At 40.8% G+C, this 8,203-nt stretch overlaps 1 long non-coding RNA gene across 1 annotated transcript; it reads right to left on the bottom strand.

Moving 5' to 3' along the window:
- Positions 1-250: 250 nt before the first annotated feature.
- Positions 251-6,232, bottom strand: LOC147349986 (uncharacterized). Its single transcript, XR_015150630.1, has 2 exons — positions 5,908-6,232; positions 251-1,491 (listed from the first exon to the last, which is right to left on the bottom strand). It is a non-coding gene; the product is annotated as an uncharacterized LOC147349986 (long non-coding RNA).
- Between the last annotated feature and the right edge of the window lie 1,971 nt (positions 6,233-8,203).

The following is an 8,203-nucleotide window of genomic DNA, read 5'->3' as shown; positions in this document are numbered from 1 at the left end:
GTTCTTTAAAAAATAAGAAAATTACCCCTTTGCTGGCAATATGTTTTTCCCCGGTTTATTTTAATTTTGGGGGGCCACACTGCAGCAGCTTGTGGGTTCATAGTCTCCCGGCCAGGGGCTGAACCTGAGCCCTCATCAGTGAAAGCACTGAGTCCTAACCACTCCCAGGGAGCTCCCTCCTGTTTACTGTCTGTATTTATTTACAGTTTTCTTCTCGACGGAGAAAATTTTAACTTTTATAATCACAACTGAAAATCTTGCTTTCTTTATTTATAAAGCATATATAATATATATACAAAATGTATAAAATAAATAAAGATTTTAAGTTATACATTTTCTCTTGAGGCTCTGAATATTATAGATTACTCACAAAGTCTTCCTTCCCTAGATTTCCTTTAATTACATTTTTCCCCCTTTAGTCATGCCTGGTGGCTTACAGGATCTTAGTTCCCCAAACAGGGATTGAACTTCTGCCCTCAGCAGTGAAAGAGCAGAGACTTAACCACCGGACCAGGGAATTCCCTCCTTTGAGTAGGGAATGGTTTTCCATAATTTCATATCAATCTTTTATCCTTCTAGAATTTTTTTTCAGATACTGCCCAATTGTCCCAGCACCAATTATTAAATACGTCATCTATCTTACTGCATTCATTTTCTTAATTTTTTTTTCATTTTCTTAATTTTAAAAACTAAAGTTACCCTGTGAATGCACAGTAACAGGGAATTTCTGGTCTTTCTAGACTATGAAAAGAAATCAACAAAATGACTATCAATTTTATATCTTAAAAAATTACTTGAATACACGGTGAAATTATTTGTAAGAAAATAATGGTCAGATGCTTTTCCAACCTGTGAGCACATTTGCCCACTCTGAACTCCTTTAGTCTCACATGCTTCTGTATTTATCACATTAGCACCTTATTTCATGCTTTTCTATTTATGAATGGCCTGCGCTCTACACTCTTAAGTTTTACTATTGTCCTCTGCTGTGCAATATAAGGCTATTCTGATGATGAACCATTATATACATGTGTATATATTTCCCCAACTGGCTAATACTATTTTACGGACACTTAGCAATGGCTTACTTTTTCTCCCTTTTGAGCACTAACTGCACAGCCAGACACAAAGAGATGGATGGGGCCAATCCAAACTGTGCAAACGAAACGCGGTGAGCCTCTTGTCGGTGTTCGGTTTTGTATGCATGTTTTCTTTTTTCCCTCAAGGTTCAGTGTTTTCTAGGCTGTCTTTACAAAACACCGAACCCTGCTTCTTTATCTGTGCCTGTGCACAGTGACAAAGGCTTTGGGGGTCCAGGAAAGAAAAGATGTATAAAGATAACACCTTTGGGAGCTTGGTCGTAAAATCCAGAGCTTCTGCTGGAATTTTCTCCTGAAGCTTTCAACAGCAGAACTTTTGCTGTGACAGGGAGCAGCGTTGTAACAGGACTGTCAGGATTCTTCTCCTCTGAGTGTCCATCCATTTGTCAAACTGGAAAAAAAAAAAAAAAAAAAAAAGCAAAGCAAAAAAAAAAAAAAAAAGCTCCAGGTTTAGTCTGACACCAGAGACGCATTATGAAAGAGATAAAGAACTGCATAGAAAGTGAGTTTAGTAACTTATTCTTAACGAATTGCATGCATTTCTTTCCCTAACAAGTACACCCCATGTTTTTCCACCTACCTGTTCTTTCTCACATGTGTGTGTGTGAGCCCAATCAAGGCCGGTGTGGACATAGACATGCACTTGACCTCAAAACTCGGAGTTACAGAAAAATTTGGGAGCTGGTCATAGTCGTAAACTGAGAATATATACAGACTTGTAAAATGTAGATCTTTAACTTCTGATGGGGCTATATCCCAATTAATCCATCATAAGTTGAAAGTATCATAAATTAAAAATGCACATAATACACTTAACCTACCAAACATCCTAGCTTAGCCCAGTCTACCTTAACGTGCTCAGAACGCTTACATGAACCCTGATGCTCCTTGCTGTTGTTTAGTCGCTCAGTCATGTCCAGCTGTTTTGCGACCCCATAGACTGTAGCTCAGCAGGCTCCTGTGTCCATGGGATTCTCCAGGCAAGAATACTGGAGTGGGTTGCTGTGCCCTCCTCCATGGGATCTTCCTGACCTAGGAATCAAACCTGAGTCTCCTGCATTGACAGAGGTATTCTTTATCACTGAGCCACCAGGGAAGCCCTCACATGAACCTACAGTTGGGCAAAATCATCTACCACAAAGCCTATTTTAGAAGAAAGCATTGACTAGTTCATGTAATTTATTGACTACTACACCTGGAGAAGGGAATGGCAACCCACTGCACTATTCTTGCCTGGAGAGTTCCATAGACAGAGGAGCCTGGTGGGCTACAGGCCATGGGGTTGCACAGAGTTGGACATGACTGACACAACTTAGCATGTATACAAGCACACTGAATGTGAAACCAGAATGGCTGTCTGGGTACTGATTGGTTTTAAGTGTATTTGGCCTGTACTCTTGTGACCGAGTGGCTGACTGGGAGCTGTGGCTCAGTGGCTGCCCAGAACCATAAATAAGTATCCTACTGCACATGGCTAGCCACCCCTCCCCAAAAAAACCCAAATACAAAATTTTAAATTTTAAATATGTATCCACTGAAAGTCTATCACTTTTGCATCACTGTAAAGCCAAAAAGTTGCTAAGCCAAAGCATCTTAAGCCACGGACTGTCTGTACAACCTTAAGAGAAGACACCTGGGCAGTCAGTCTTCGCCCATAGTTTACATCAGCTCATTAGTGATTAAAACTCCAGGACCAGAAACAAACCTTTGCATTCACAATTAGAGATAAGGCAATACAAGCAAATATCTCTGAGAAGGGGGAGTATATAGGGTTAAAGTCCTGTGTGTGTGTGTGTGTGTGTGTGTGTGTGTGTGTGTGTGTTCTCAGTCACTCACTCTTGTCTGACTCTTTGCTGAGCCCGCTAGGCTCTTCTGTCCATGGAATTTTCCAGGCAAGAATACTGGGATGAGGTGCCATTTCCTATTCCTAGGGATCTTCCCGACCCAGGGATCGAACTTGTGTCTTTTGGGTCTCCTGCATTGGCAGGTGGATTCTTTACTAAACACTAGCACCACCTGGGAAGCTCCAGTTAAAGTCTTGCTGCTGCTGCTGCTAAGTCGCTTCAGTTGTGTCCAACTCTGTGCGACCCCATAGACGGCTGCCCACCAGGCTCCCCCGTCCCTTGGATTCTCCAGGCAAGAACACTGGAGTGGGTTGCCATTTCCTTCTCCAATGCGTGAAGGTGAAAAAAGAAAGTGAAGTCGCTCAGTTGTGTCTGACTCTTAGCTACCCCATGCACTGCAGCTTACCAGGCTCCTCAGCCCATGGGATTTTCCAGGCAAGAGTACTGGAGTGGGGTGCCATCACCTTCTCCGAGTTAAAGTCCTACTAATATGTAAATGATTGATATGATTGGAAAGGAAAAGTTGATAGGAGGACCTGGAAAAAAAAAGAGTGCCAGAGACAGGAAGTACATGCCAAAGCAATCCGGGGCATACCAAACAAACGCTTGGGTTACTTCACAATTTTCCCCAGTGATGACCCCAAACCAGTCCCAAGATTAGTGACTCATCAAAGATGAGAGCGTGAGAGCTGGCCAAAATCAAAAGAAAGGTTCTTATGGGAACAGCTAGCAGAGGAAGGAGCTGTTATCAGAGTCTAAACCTCTGTTTTTCTTCTTTAGTCCATTAGAGAAGAGAAAACAGGAAAGTTTGGGGCTACCTGTATTTTATACACTATTGCATTTCACCAATAGGTATCTGCTAGTTAGTATAAAGTAATCAGAATTTTATAATACTTTACTTTTAATCATAAAATACATTGACCACCTAAAAAGGCATGAAAGTGAAAGTGAAGGCATTTCCAACTCTTTGCGACCCCATGGACTGTAGCCTATCAGGCTTCCCTGTCCATGGGATTTTCCAGGCAAGAGTGCTGGAGTGGATTGCCATTTCCTTCTCCAGGGGATCTTCCCGACCCAGGAATCGAACCTGGGTTTCCCGCATTACAGGCAGATGCTTTTACCATCTGAGCCACCAGGGAAGCCCTTTAAAAAAAAAAAAAAAAAAAGGCATATAAAGTAAAAATGTATTTTAAGCCTTATGACAAGTCAACTTCTTTGTAATAATAGGATCTATTTTTTTTTTATTAGTTGGAGTACTTCTTGATTAAAACCATTCACTGTGGGACTTCCTTGGAAGTCCAGTGGTTAAGAATCTGCCAGTGCAGTGGACATGGGTTCCATCCCTGGTCTGGGATGATTCCACCTGCTGCAAGGCAAGTAAGCCTGAGAGCCACAACTCCTGAGCCCACATGCCACAGCCCCTGAAGCACAAGCACCCTAGAGCCTGTGCTCTGCAACCAGAGAAGCCACTGCAGTAGGAAGACTGCGTCCTTCAAGTAGGGAAGAATGGTCCCATGCTCACGACAACTAGGGAAAGCCCGCACACAGCAACGAAGACGCAGCTCAACCATAAACAAATAAATAAAAAGAATCTGCCTTCCAAGGCAAGGGACTAGGGTTGATAACCTGCTCGGGGAACTAAGAGCCCACATTTCACAACTGGAGAAAGCCTGTGTTGCAACAAAGACCCAGTGCAGCCAAACCAAAGATTTTTAAATAAAACAAAAACTATTCACTGTTACCAGATCTTTTCAGCGCTCATCAATCTCACTTTGGACACTATTATTCAAGGGGGAGGGGGGACTCTCAAATGAAAAAAAAAAAATCAGAAACCTTAATTTACAAATAAGTGAATAAAATGTATTCATGTATGAATGTTCCCAGATTTCCTCTCCGCCTGTTTCTGCACAGTCCATATTTCTAACTAACATGAGACTTCTTTCCTTTGGGGATGGGTTATTAGAATGATAGAGAAGCCAGACCAGAGTGGTGAGGGCCAGGGGAAGGACCAGCCCACGATGCTGCAGTGATCTCTAAAACAAGGAGCCAGTGGGGGGCATATGGAGACAGGAGAGCGGCAGGGTTTTGGCATGTAGGCAGTTTGTGGCGGTTCAGACTGTAACTGCCTTTCCAGCAGTTATAGAGTGTGAGAGAACTGGGGAATGAAGAAAGGGGATCTGGTAAGTAGTGTTATGAGTTCTGAATTGACTCCCCTGTGATTTTTCTTTGAGAGACAACATGAAAATTGGTATTCATCTTTAAAATTACTTTGGGCAGTGCTATGTGCTACTCTGTAGAAACTGAGCTATGTGGGGACCCAGGATGATGAGGGAAGAAATGTTTATGGGATATAATTATCACTATAGTAAATCAGAAATAACCCCAAATGCCTCACAATAGTGAATCAGCTCAGCAACATGATAAGAGAAAATACGGCATTACATGTATACCTGTGATGGGTTCATTTTGATATTTGGCAAAACTAATACAATTATGTAAAGTTTAAAAATAAAATAAAATTTAAAAAAAATTAATCAAAAAAAAGAAAAGGATGCATGGGGGCTTTGGGAGTGAGGCCATTCAGAGTCTCACAAGAATATCTTAATTTCTTCCTTTACACATTGATTGAATAATTATATCGAAATTTAGAGTTACTGGGAAGATTAAAGAAATGAAAATATGTATAAAATTCCTAAAAGAGTGTATGACTCATTGTACTCATGGTAACGAATGTTATAAACAGTGGTCCCCAAACTTTTTGGCACCAGGGACCAGTTTCATAGAAGATAATTTTTCCACGGACGGGGGGAACAGGCAGGGAGGGATGGCTTCGGGGTGATTCAAGCGCATTGCATTTTATTGTAGTTCAGTCACTCAGTCATGTCTGACTCTGCAACTCCATGGACTGCAGCATGCCAGACTTCCCTGTCCTTCACCATCTGCTGGAGCTGGCTCACACTCACCTCCATTGGGTCAGTGATGTTTTCCTACCCTCTGGTCCTCTGTCGTCCCCTTCTCCTCCTGCCTTTAATCTTTCCCAGCATCAGTCTTTTCTAATGAGTCGGCTCTTCACATCCGGTGGCCCAAGTATGGAGTTTCAGCGTCAGCATCAGTCCTTCCAATGAATAATCAGGACTGACTTCCTTTAGGATTGACTGGTTTGATCTCCTGCAGTTCAAGGGACTCTCAAGAGTATTCTCCAACACCACAGTTCAAAAGCATCCATTCTTCATCACTCAGCCTTCTTTATGGTTCAACTCTCGCATCCATACATGATTCCTGGAAAAACTACAGCATTACATTTATTGTGCACTTTATTTCTAATGTGATACCACTGCTGATCTGATGAGAGGTACCAATGGGTCTGTGGCCCAGAGGTTGGGGACCCCTGTTAGAACATATCATAGTGATGTTAAAAATAATAAGCATGAGGGGCAAATCATTAGATATACAATAATTAAATTACAAAGCATAAAGTTACCATGTTTGTACATTAACAAGGACAGGAAGCACATTTGCAAGGATTGAGGTCAGCTCAATTATTGTCACAGATGCCCAGAAGAACAGAACAGGCTCAGATTGAAGAACAGTGATTTAGAATGAATATAAAAGATAATTACATTGGTTTCTCATTTATTTCCCTGATTATAACAGTCAAAGTTAATTTATATTTGGCTTTGATAGGTGTTCTTGCCTCAGGGGTTTCTCCTTTCTAATTGTGTTTATTTAGTCTAATAGAAAACGAATTTGCATTCCTTGAACTTCTACCAGTTGAAGGTGGGTAGATGACTGAGAAGAATGCTTAATAGCTGGGGGAAATCCCCTTGGAATTTAAAAGGTGCTGGGAATAATCCAAAAAGTAGATAATCCATGGAAGAATTAACTGTACATGAATTTGGTAAACACCCAGTATCTTTCTCTTTTAAAAAAAAAATGCTAAATTGAAGCATTGTTATTTTACAATCTTTTAGGTATCTAGCATATTGATTTATATATGTATACACACACACACACACATATTCTGTTTTAGATTTTTTTCCACTGTAGGTTATAATAAATATTGGATATAGTTCCTTGTGCTATACAGTAGGTTCCTGGGTTTGTTTTTTTTTTTCTCCAAATCTATTATATATAAATAGTAGTATATATATATATCTGTCCCACATCTCTTGCTTCAGCTCTTCAAGAAAAAAGAGCCATACCATCACAGCCAGGTATCTAATGTGTGAGGTAGGGGAGCAGCTAAGACCGTTTTCTTATCCTAGTACCATGTATGATACCTCATTTTACAGTTAGTTCCTTTTTAATATTAACATCATATAATTAGTATACGACATTGTGCTACATTATTTTATGCTATACTATCTTACATGACCATCACTGGTGACTGAGTGGAAAAGAATATGTCTGCCAAGCAGGAGACAGGGGGTCAATCCCTGGGTCAGGAAGATCCCTTGAAGAAGGAAATGGCAACTGGCTCCAGTATTCTTGCTTGGGAAATCACATGGACAGAGGAGCCTGGTGGGTTTACAGTCCACGGGGTCACAAAAGACTCAGACATGACTTAGTTACTAAACAGCAACAATACTATCTTATATCATATCATAATTATATTTTATAGTTACTTTTAATGCCTTTCGGGATTTCTTGACAATAGGATTGTGAAAATCCCATTTTCAGAGTAGTTGTTACAAGGATTCTTGCTGCACTTTCAAGATGTGAGGACCATTGCTAGGGCATCAGCGCCACTCATCGCACACCAAATGGCAAGGAAAGGAAAGTTCTCAGGCAGTGAGGTCAAGATGAAGGAAGAGGCTGTTATTTTTTTTTTTTTTTTTTTTTTTTTTTTGCTTTTTGGTTATATTATCCTGGGCTTCACTGGTGGCTCAGCTGGTAAAGAATCTGTCTGCAATGCAGGAGACCTGGGTTTGATCCCTGGGTTGGGAAGATCCCCTGGAGAAGAAAATGGCAACCCACGCCAATATTCTTGCTTGGAAAATCCCATGGACAGAGAAACTTGGCGGGCTATAGTTTATGGGGTCGCAAAAGAGTTAGACACGACTGAGCATGCACACATGGCTAAATATAAACTACTTTTTGGATTTTCTATCATTGAATAGGTTTCACATTACATCTTGCCCTTTACTATCCAGATTGTTTTTAAAAGTGACTTTACTTCTAATATGAGATTGATCTTTAAAGCTAATACTTGACTCGTACAATGAAAATCCCAAGTAATGCTAAGTTTAAAAATCAGTA

Source organism: Bos grunniens, chromosome 21 (genome assembly GCF_055505025.1).
Source record: "Bos grunniens cultivar Pamir isolate PY7600 chromosome 21, Bosgru_T2T1.0, whole genome shotgun sequence".
Lineage (NCBI taxonomy): Eukaryota > Metazoa > Chordata > Mammalia > Artiodactyla > Bovidae > Bos > Bos grunniens.
The sequence above is the reverse complement of the archived record's forward strand: the minus strand, read 5'-3'. Positions and strand labels throughout refer to the sequence as shown.